Genomic DNA, 10,436 nt, shown 5'->3' with positions numbered 1-10,436 from the left:
GATCTTGGTCATTTCCTTCTCTTCCAGCGGGGGCACAATCTGTGCTGCTAACTCTCGCCACCTCTGGGCGTATTCTTTGAATGTTTCTTTGTCCTTCTGGGACATGGCTCTCAATTGATCCCTATCGGGAGCCATATCCATATTGTACTTGTACTACTTGACGAAGGCCTCGCCAAGATCGTTGAAGGATCGAATGTTCGCACTGTCTAAACCCATATACCAATGCAGAGCGGCACCGGACAAGCTGTCCTGAAAGTAGTGGATGAGTAACTGATCGTTGTCGGTATGAGTTGACATCTTCCTGGAATACAGACCAGGTGGCTGAGAGGGCAAGTATTTCCCTTATATTTTTCAAAGTCAGGGACCTTGAATTTCACAGGGATCTTCACATTGGGGACCAAGCACAGTTCGGCAGCAGACTTGCCAAAAAGATCCTTTCCTCTAAGAGTTTTCAATTCCTTGCGGAGCTCAAGAAATTGATCGTTCATAGCGTCCATCTTTTCATAGACATCTGGGCCTTCAGATGGCTCAGAATGATAGATGGTGTCGTCTACCCTGGGCAAAGTATGCCCGACAGGAGGAGAAACAGCAAGGACCGGGCTAGATGCCGACATAGAAGTAAAAGTTGGAGCAGGACCCTCAGGCATGAAATTGGGAGGCATCCCCCATCGGAATCCGGCTGGCATGGATGCTGGAGCAAAGTGTGCACTGGCTGCAGGCACGGTCGAGGATACAATCTCAGAGATGACTGTCCTCTGGGGAGGAGTTGAAGGTGTCGGAGAAGACTGGCTCTGGGCAACCAAGAATGATTCCATCAAGGCACTCAATCTGGCCACTTCCTCTTTCAGCTCGCGGTTCTCTTATTCTAGGTGATCCATCAGTCTCGAAATGTTGGCTCTGGTGTAGTACCGGTGAGTCAGCTTGTCTTCAAAATAAATGAAGAACACAGAGTTAGACCACAGGACAAGAAGCCGAGAACAAAACCTGCTTATGCATATGATGCATGCAATTCTTGTGCATATGATTTGTTTTTTTTATTTTCAAAGGAACTTTTAGGGTTCTTATTTGCAAATTTTTGGAAATATTAAACATTTATCACATATGGAAATATCTCATCAAATAATCAGGGAAAAGAAGTACAACATTGTCAATCATATACAAGAGAAAAGGAAAATAATCATCCTATGGATCCCTAGAAACAATCATCTAAAGCTCGGGACACAGGGAGATAGGATGCATGAAGTCTCTTCACCTCCCTCTCGTAGGCTGCCTCCATATTCGCCTTCTCTTTGGCGAGTCAATCATACTTCCTCTTCCAAAACTTGGAAGACTGAGGAAGTAGAGAAGTCCATGCATCATCAAGATCATCAATAACCTGATGTTCGAGGAACTCAATCAAAGCATCCTTCAAAGCATCAATAAGCATCACCCAATAGAGTCGGAACGGGATTAAGAGTAGAGAAAATCCTAATAGCATTCACATCCACAAACTTGTCGATGTTGGGGAACAATACCAATCCATAAATGAGAAGTACAAATATGGCTTCAAAGGCATCCTCACTCATGGCCTTCCCATATACAGTAGCTTGAGCAATGAGGAACTCAGAAGGGAGACCTTGAATTCCACCTTTGGTAGTCATATGAGCACCAACCAGATATTCATCTATATGCAACATGTCAGCTATCTCTTGAGACGTAGGAATACTCTCCAAGCCACTGAACGGCAACTGGTCTAGAATAGGTATACCCACAAGATAGGCATACTCCTCAAGCGTAGGTAAAAGTTGGAAATCCGGAAACGTGAAGCAACGGTACGAGGGATCATAAAACTGCACCAATACACTCATCAACCCTTCATCCACCTGAGTCGTCAGAAGAGGAAGAAGCTTCCCAAAACGAGCCTTGAAACCCAAAAGATCTAATACATAGGATGTCAGATTCCTTAACTCTTTCAAATCTGGTTGTCTGAAGCTATACTTCTTTGTATTCCTTCTTTGTCTTTCCATGTCTGGAAATTTTGCAAATAAACCCCTTAAGTTCCTTGAAAATTTTCTTCATTATTGATGATATGGATGCAAATGAGTGCATGAATGCATGAATGCAACAATCACACTCAAGGATCAAGCAAAGCACACCAAACAAAGGTCATGGGATGGGTCATGTTATCCTTAATATCAATCATCCATTTTGGTGGATTATGGTTTACACCTTATTAACACCCAAGTTCCATTGATATTAAGGATACATGAACGGATCAACCATGAATCAAGGGTTTGTTGCAAGTCACGAGCATGGAGTTTAGGTTAAGAACCACCCCAAAGGGAATGTACTAGGGTTTAAACCTGCCAAACATGTTCTACAAGAGGTTCCCATAGTCATCATCCCATCTTCTGGATATTATCGGAGAAACGACTACTCGTATTCCACAAATATTCTCAAGAGAGACTCTTATGAGTGTAGCATCGCGTAACAATCGTATCAAATCTTACATTTGAATGACTTTCGCACTACATCCTAAGAATAGGCCAAGATGGACTTGGTAAACTAAGGTCCTTGGCTTCTAAGGTCTATATTGGAAAGAGTAATGTCTAACCACAACTTACTTGTGTGACATTATTGATCCCAACATGAACTCCACCAAGTGAATGGACTTGCAAGTCAACTTGCTAAGGAATAACTCCACACAAGTCAACAAGACTACGCCATTCTCCTATCCTAAGTGCACTCGAGTCCGGGTATAGAACTCATCTCACAAAGATCACCAAGCATACAAGGAATTAATATCAAGCAATTCAACCATTACATACAATACAGTAATCCCAAATTGCACAAAAATATGTCACAAAACAATACAATACAACAAGCATGAAAAGTTGGCAAAACCCACTAGGCAAATGCTTCCCCAGCAGAGTCGCCACTTTTCTGTAGCGGGGTATTCGTTACCATTAGAGATATTTACTAAATACAAGGTAAATCATACAAGTCGAGTCGCCACCGCACTTCTATTTATCCAAAGGAATGGTTAGAAAGCGAACAAAAACCTAATAGTTTTAACAAAAACACTAGTAAAAGAAACAGAGATCTGGGTAAGGGGGTTGGTTATGCAATGGGAAGGTGTTAGGCACCCAAAACATCCTAGGTACTCCTAGGGAGCCCTTTTCATACTTGTTGCAAAGGTTTGTTATTTTATGGTAATCTTTGTTTGTGCAAACATGATTGAAGAGATGAGAAGAGGATGTACAAGTTATTTGCATTTTGTGTTTGGATGGATAAACCCATTGCCTACGTACCATCTTATAAAAAGATTAGGATCAAAACCTCGTAGTTCGGGGTAAAAGTCTCAAAACAAGTTGGTGAATTGATTGGTCCAAAATCCTTAAGGTCTTTTGTTATCAAAGGGAGAAAACTCAACCAAACCACAAATCCACCATGTGAGGATAGCTTCAACATGCTAGTGAGGGGTTAACCCTATAATAAGCATGGAAGACTCATTGTCCATCACTAAGGATATAGGTGAGTATTACATCTACCACAAAGATAACTCAAACCTAATAGCTAAAGGTTAAGGAAAATTTGATTAAGAAAGTGGCCATTGGAACCACAAAAGACATTTAAATGGGTTATATTTACCAATTAAAAGTATGTACAAAAATGATCAAAGTTGACTTAAAAGTTCAATTCAAAATAAGTATTGTAAAAAGAAAGTTTGAAAATCAAAAGCATAAGGCTTAGGTTTCTAATGTTTGAAAACAATAGTTAAATGTTTGCACAAAAGGTTTTGGCTTGGGTTAGAGTGAGAGAAGAAGAAGAAGGGCTAAGTCCTAAGTAAAACAAAAAGAGAAGGGATAAAGAATCAAAACCACAACAGAGTCCCTCTCTTGAGATCATATTGATGATCCAAGTAGCTCCCATCCTTTGGAATAAGCAACCACAAAGCATAAGCAATCAAACAAGTCTCTTAAAAGATCCTCAATGTATCTTGTGTCTTCCACTTGGATGAACATGGCAATGGTCCTTCAATTAAGCTCAAGTAGAATCCCTAGCACAAAAGCACCCACATCAAAAGTTCTATGAAATAAAATAAGAATGGACAAGAGTGAGTTTAGAGATTTGGTCCTTCTAATCCATCTTAATTCATTAAGGTCCATTTACTCCAAATTGCATAAGGAGAGTCCTAGAATCTAAGTCCAATTCTCCATTCTTTGCATAGGGAAAGTCCTAGAAACTAAGTCCACTTCTTTGTAATTGGTTCACAACAATCAAAACAGAACACAAGCATAATAATATATACACAATTATATGCTCAAGTGAGCAAAAGGCAAATGGCATTAACATAAACATGTGCTCAAGTGAGCAAAGAGAAAAGCAAATGGATAATATGTACAAGAATAGTAAATTGCATAAAAGTAAAATGCATAAAGTAAATGTTAATTGTCAATAGTTAGTGTGCCATAAGGCAAATTTAGCACTATGTTAAGCAATTGTAATTGGACTTATGTAGAAGTCACAACTATCTGAGGCCGGTCAATAATAATGTAGGCAACAAACACAAGTTAGGAGTCTTGATTAGTGAACCAAGTCCCAACAACTTGCCAAGCCAAAAAGAAGAAGAGAATTGATCTTGTGTTGGTTTAAGCCTTTTGCATGATTTAGAAGACAACCTATCCTTAATGCAAATCCATTCACTTGATCAATTGATCAAGATGAATTAGATTTGAATCAAGGAAGATTAAATCTCCCTAACCAATGCTAACTTATCAACCTTCAACTTATTGATCAAAAAGAAAATAAGAAGGAGAAGAAGAAGGAGATGGATAAGAGAAATGGAAATGGCAAAATTAAAGTGCATTAAATGAAATACAATGTGCCAATCCTCATATGTTGACCAATAACATTGAAAGTCAAGGTCAAACAATCAAAAACAGAAGTGAGATAAGGATTGGAAATCAAGAAATGAATAAAATATTTTTGGCATTTTTTAACATTTAAAATAAACTTGAATTAAAAATAAAGGAAAAGGTCAAACTTCAAAATCACTTCAAATCAACCTCGAAAGGTCCAAGTGATTTATCCCAAGTTCAACAAGGTCAAACAAAGTTTGACAAAAAATTTCAGCATTTTTAAAAGTCAGAAACTATTTTTAATCAATTAAAAATGAATAAAAATAACCTAATTGAACTAAAATCTCAAATAAATCTCAAATCAATTTAAAAATTGATGAGAATATTTTTCATAGATCCATCATCATTCAAATAGGTTAGGAAAATATTTTTGTATTTTTTGAATATCAAAAACTAATTAAAATGAATTAAAAATAACCAGAAAAGAGAAAATTCACAAAAAATATCAAATGACAAAATAAAAAATATTAAAAATCAGAAATAGAAACTAGAATTTATTTGGAGACTAATGCAATTAGTCCCATAATTTTTGAATTAAAAATGAAGAAGATATTGATTTTTGAAAATAATTGGAATTAAAGAAAATAAAACAAGAAATTAAAAATGGCAAAAAACGAGAGCCCTTGGATCTGAGCTCATTAATTGAGCTGGCAGATCTAAGGATCCAGAAGCGCGCGCCTATTGTAGTCCACGGTCAATGCAATCACATGAAAACCAATAAAAAGTCATAACAATGAAGGATCCAGATTAGATCTGGAAAAGAGATCACACGGCCAGGGATTGATCTGGCAATGATGAAGCCACCGGAGCCACCGTCTTCTCCGGTGAGCTCGGATTTTCTGGCCAAAATTGCAGAGATTCAAAAGGCAACCAAAGTACACGATCCTTATACCAAAATGAAGCTGGGGTGATGTACATCACCCCTATAACCTTGAATCACACTCAAGATTCCTATAGGTTGCGAAATCTGAGGTGGAAGATTCAGGTATGGAAAACGCAGACTAAGGAAAAACGAAATTGAAGCTACCACTAGCTTGCCTCTCAAATGAGGACTTCAGAAAACACTAGATCCAAGCAAATAGCTCCATGGATGATGAGATTCGAACAAAATACCAGTTGAAGAGTAAGCTTGAATTTTGGGAACTTGAGCTCGATTATTTGCTTGCTTTGCCAAAATAGAAGATCAGTGAGATGAATGATGAAGGTTTAGAAGCTTAAGATCCAAGAATTCAACCAGATGAAGTTGAATTTTGGATCTGAAAATTTTGAAGAAAATGAAATTGCTTCTTCGGTGAGAGGTTGAGTTTTGATTTCTGCACCAATTCAGGTTGAATCAGGTGTGAAAATTGAATGGCATAGGGTCTCTATTTATAGAGGGAAAGGCAAGGGAATGATGAAATGATTCGTGTGCATGATTTTGGATACCACTTGCATGGGCTTGCATGATCATGCTCAAGGCCCAAAAACAATGCCAATTGCAAGCTGAAGTCAAATTCCAAAGGTTTGGACGTGTAATTTGCTCTGAATTGGTTTGTGCAACAAGATTTCAACATGAATTCCACAATTGAACCTAAACATTCACCTCTTCGAAAATACTATTTAGAAAATCCACACATAGGCATGTGGATAATGGTTGGAAAGGTCTTTGTATAAGGAACAAATGTTATGTTGGACAAAAACTCATTTGAAGTGTGGAAATTTATGAAATTTGAGTTTAAAGTGTGATGTGCAAAAAATGTCAATGCAAGGTTTCCAAATTTGGCCAATGTTCAAGCCCTTCTTTTTTGATGATGAAAACCCCAAATGGAAAAATCTCCAACCTCAAAGTTATAGATATTTTCAAGACAATAAAAATGGAATTAAATTTTGCATCATTTAGATTTTTGATGAAAGAGTTATGGGCACTTGAAGTTGGACTTTTTTGCCTTTCAATGCATTTGGTCAAAAAGGACCTATAATGTTTTGCATTATCACATGTATTTCCTTTGAGATTTTGAAGTTTTGTTCAACATAACATTTTAAGTAGACAACTTAAGCTTTCCAATGCTTTTGATCCCACCTCAAAATCATAAAAAATCAATGAGTTATGTCCTTGGGAAGTTGACCCACAATTAGGGTTTCAGTCAAAATGACCCATAATGTATTGGAATGACAGATGGCCTTCCAAGCTTCAAATCAATTTTTGATGAACATGAAAGTTGTTCATATTGTCCTTAAGAACATTTTTTATTTTGGAACCATCTCCATTTGACCAACACATAAAATGTTAGGTCTCAGTGCATTTCAAAATAGTCAGATGAATTGACTGATCAACTTCTCAAGTCCATGCCTCATACCTTGATGAATTGATGATTGAGGACACTAAAATAAGTTCAAATATGCATGAATTGAATAGTTAAAGAACTTCCCTTGATTGTATTTGATCATGGGCTGAGGTTGCTTCAGGAGCAAGGCATTGTGGTGCACAGATGAATTAGGGTTTCCTTGGGGCACAGACCTCAAACCTCTTGACTTGCTTTGATCAAAATGATGAATTGAGATACTAGGGAGGAATATTTGATGGATGAGAGCTTTGGGAGCCATTACCATGCTTGCTATCATCTCTTCATGACCATGTATTTGTACCAATGATCTCCTTAGAAGCTTTGGGCCTTGTGATTGCTCAAGCTACAAACTAAAGATGTTAGTGACATATTTTTTTTGCTTTTGGTTAGTAAACAAAATAAGAAAAGCAATGATATACAATTCAAGCATGCTTGGTGATCTCAAACCACTCACAAGGAGGTCCCTCCCAAAGGCAAGGGAAACCAAGATGCTTATGACCCTTGAGGCAATGCTAAATGCAATGTTATGATGCCATGAGGGATCTTAGGGACAAAATTGGGGTCTTACAATAACTATCTCACTTTTGGTGATAGACCTAAAAGAATAATCAAGGGCATATGAGGATTGGTCAGTCAAGTTTTACCTAGCCTTGGGATGTGTTGTTGGTAGAAGGTCTGACTACAAACTTGAGTGATTCTTATTCGGTGAGTGTTGTTCTCGTACCATCGACAAAATTTTCTTTTGTTTTCTTTTTATTTTCGATGGTTGTTTTTCTTAATTTTTTCGCACTCACCTTACTTTCATATACTTATGGGGTTTACCTCGAACTTAGAATTTGACACAACTTAATGACATAGCATTGACTCTGAACAGGGTAATGAAGTTTTTGGGCCGTGGGTTACATTTATGTGATTATATAAAACAAAGGGTACAGGATTAAACAGCGTTAACAAAGGATAATATTAACGGGATGGATAGAAGGCTTGGGGATATATTCAAACAACGTGCCTCAGTATGTGTATATATGCAGTGAAATTCCTAGAGAACCTACGCAAAGTCCGAGTGATAAAGACATACCTGAATATCGCTCATGATGACAAATGTGTTTGGCTTTTTATGCACTCACATGTTAGGTAAAGCTTGACAGCATCCATAGTACTTCTAGCATGGTGTGGCTTCTTACTCAACTCGAAATGAACAGGTGTAGCACCTCAAATTTGCACCTCCCATTTGTACATTCATTTCATTTTTAGGTCACTAGCATTGCATAGCATGTTGCATTTCATCAGTCAAAACTGATCAGGAGAATCCATATGTGCAAGAGAGCAAAAGCATTTCCATGAGACAAAGGCCCTATGGTTGTTCTAGAGAGCTTACATGACCCAAGGATCATTCTGAAGCAACTTGGCCAAGTGTTGAAAGCTCAAAGTCCACAGTGCATGACCAAGTCATCTGAGGCCCATAAAAGTCAACTGCAAGTCAACTGAGGGCTAGGAGATGGAGAAATGGTTTGAGACACTTCATTCATGTCCCAAAGAAGGTTATTCAACATGTCAAACATCTACCTTGAAGATTTTGAAGCCAGATCAAAAGTTTCCCAAAATGGAAAGTGACCTGTAATTTGAAAGTTTCCAAAAATGGCAAGTTTTTGGACCAACTTCAACTCAACTTTCCAACATCAAAGAAGCTTCAAATGAATTTTTGTCCAACATGAAAGTTTAAGATCTTTCTCCCATTTCCAAAAAGTCCAAGATCATGGATTTATGATGTGTGGTTGAGGAGATATGATCCAATCTTGGCAAAGTGTGCTTAAAAATTCAAATGGCCATATCTTTTGAACCAAGGCTCCAAATTTGGTGGTTCTTTTTGCACTTTGCTTCTCATAACATGTAGTTTCCAAAACATCCATTACATGGCATGAATTTCATTTGCATGATCATTTACTTATTCATGAAGTTTCTTGAAGGAAAATTACTAAAATCAATTTGGGTGATCATATGCATGAAATACCAATTCCAAAGTGTGCATGGGCTTTTTTTGAGTGGATTTGGGCCAGCTTGGAGCACTGTTCACGCATGCATCTCATGCATGAGGTGAAAATGCAAATTGATGCATACACCTTGTAACTTGTTAATCCCATTTAGCTTTGGCTTAAGCATGATTTCAGATTCATTAACAAGGCATATATAATCATAATCACAACTGCATTGATCATTAACAACACTTTCAGATCTAGATTTTGGAAATTGATCAAATTTTTCTCTCAAAAAGAACTTCCAATTTTCTCACACAAAGACTAATTCTCTTGTTAAATTCATGATCATGAAGTGTTTCTGAGGAAGATTGAACGTGAATTTGGAGGAGTTCGTGCCATACTCAGCCATACATGAAGCTTGAAGCATTAATGGAATTTTCAAATTCAACTGGATTCACACGTGTTTGAGCTTCAATCTCTCCATCAATCATCTCAACAAGCATTATAGAGGAGTTTTGGACCATTGCTGAGCCTTGTAGCACGCGTTTCCAACTTGCTGTTCTTCAAGAGGTCAAGTTTCGATCTCACTTATTCTCAAATTCATGGTTATATTTGTGTAGATATTGTGTTGGTGATCATTCTGGTAGAAAAATCAATTGAAATGGTGCATTATTCATGAAGTTATGTGTGTTTGAAATTTTGATGTCAATTTTTATTTTCTTCGATCTGAACAATATATGAGGTTTTAGCATGATTTGTTGTTTGATCTTTAATGTGCATAAAACAAGGATTCGAATGGCGTTAAAATTTTTGATTTCTGGAATTTTTCTAGAATTTTCTGGAATTTGTATGAAGTTCATCTTCATCTTCATCTTCAACCTCATGAAGAAGATGAAGATCATGAGGTTTTTCCAGATTAGCTACGAATTTCTGGAATTAGCTACGAATTCTTCATCATTAGCTACGAATTCTGGAATTCTTTTCCAGGCTTAGGGTTAATCAAAACGGTGCCGTTTTGGAAGCGCGCATTTTTCAAATTTGGCCAAGGATCGATTCTGGCCGAGCGCATTTATTCAAATTGATCATCATTTTCACATGTTCCCTCCATTATTTCATGCTATGTTCATTTTTAAACTTCAAATTTTATGCCAACTTCATAAAATCATATAAAATTGAAAAATGATCCAATTCAATCCCAATTTTTTGCAAAATGCTCCTTGTTTTGTCTAGTTTTT

This window comes from Lathyrus oleraceus, chromosome 6 (assembly GCF_024323335.1).
Source record: "Lathyrus oleraceus cultivar Zhongwan6 chromosome 6, CAAS_Psat_ZW6_1.0, whole genome shotgun sequence".
Classification (NCBI taxonomy): domain Eukaryota; kingdom Viridiplantae; phylum Streptophyta; class Magnoliopsida; order Fabales; family Fabaceae; genus Lathyrus; species Lathyrus oleraceus.
Note: the sequence above shows the minus strand (reverse complement) of the source record.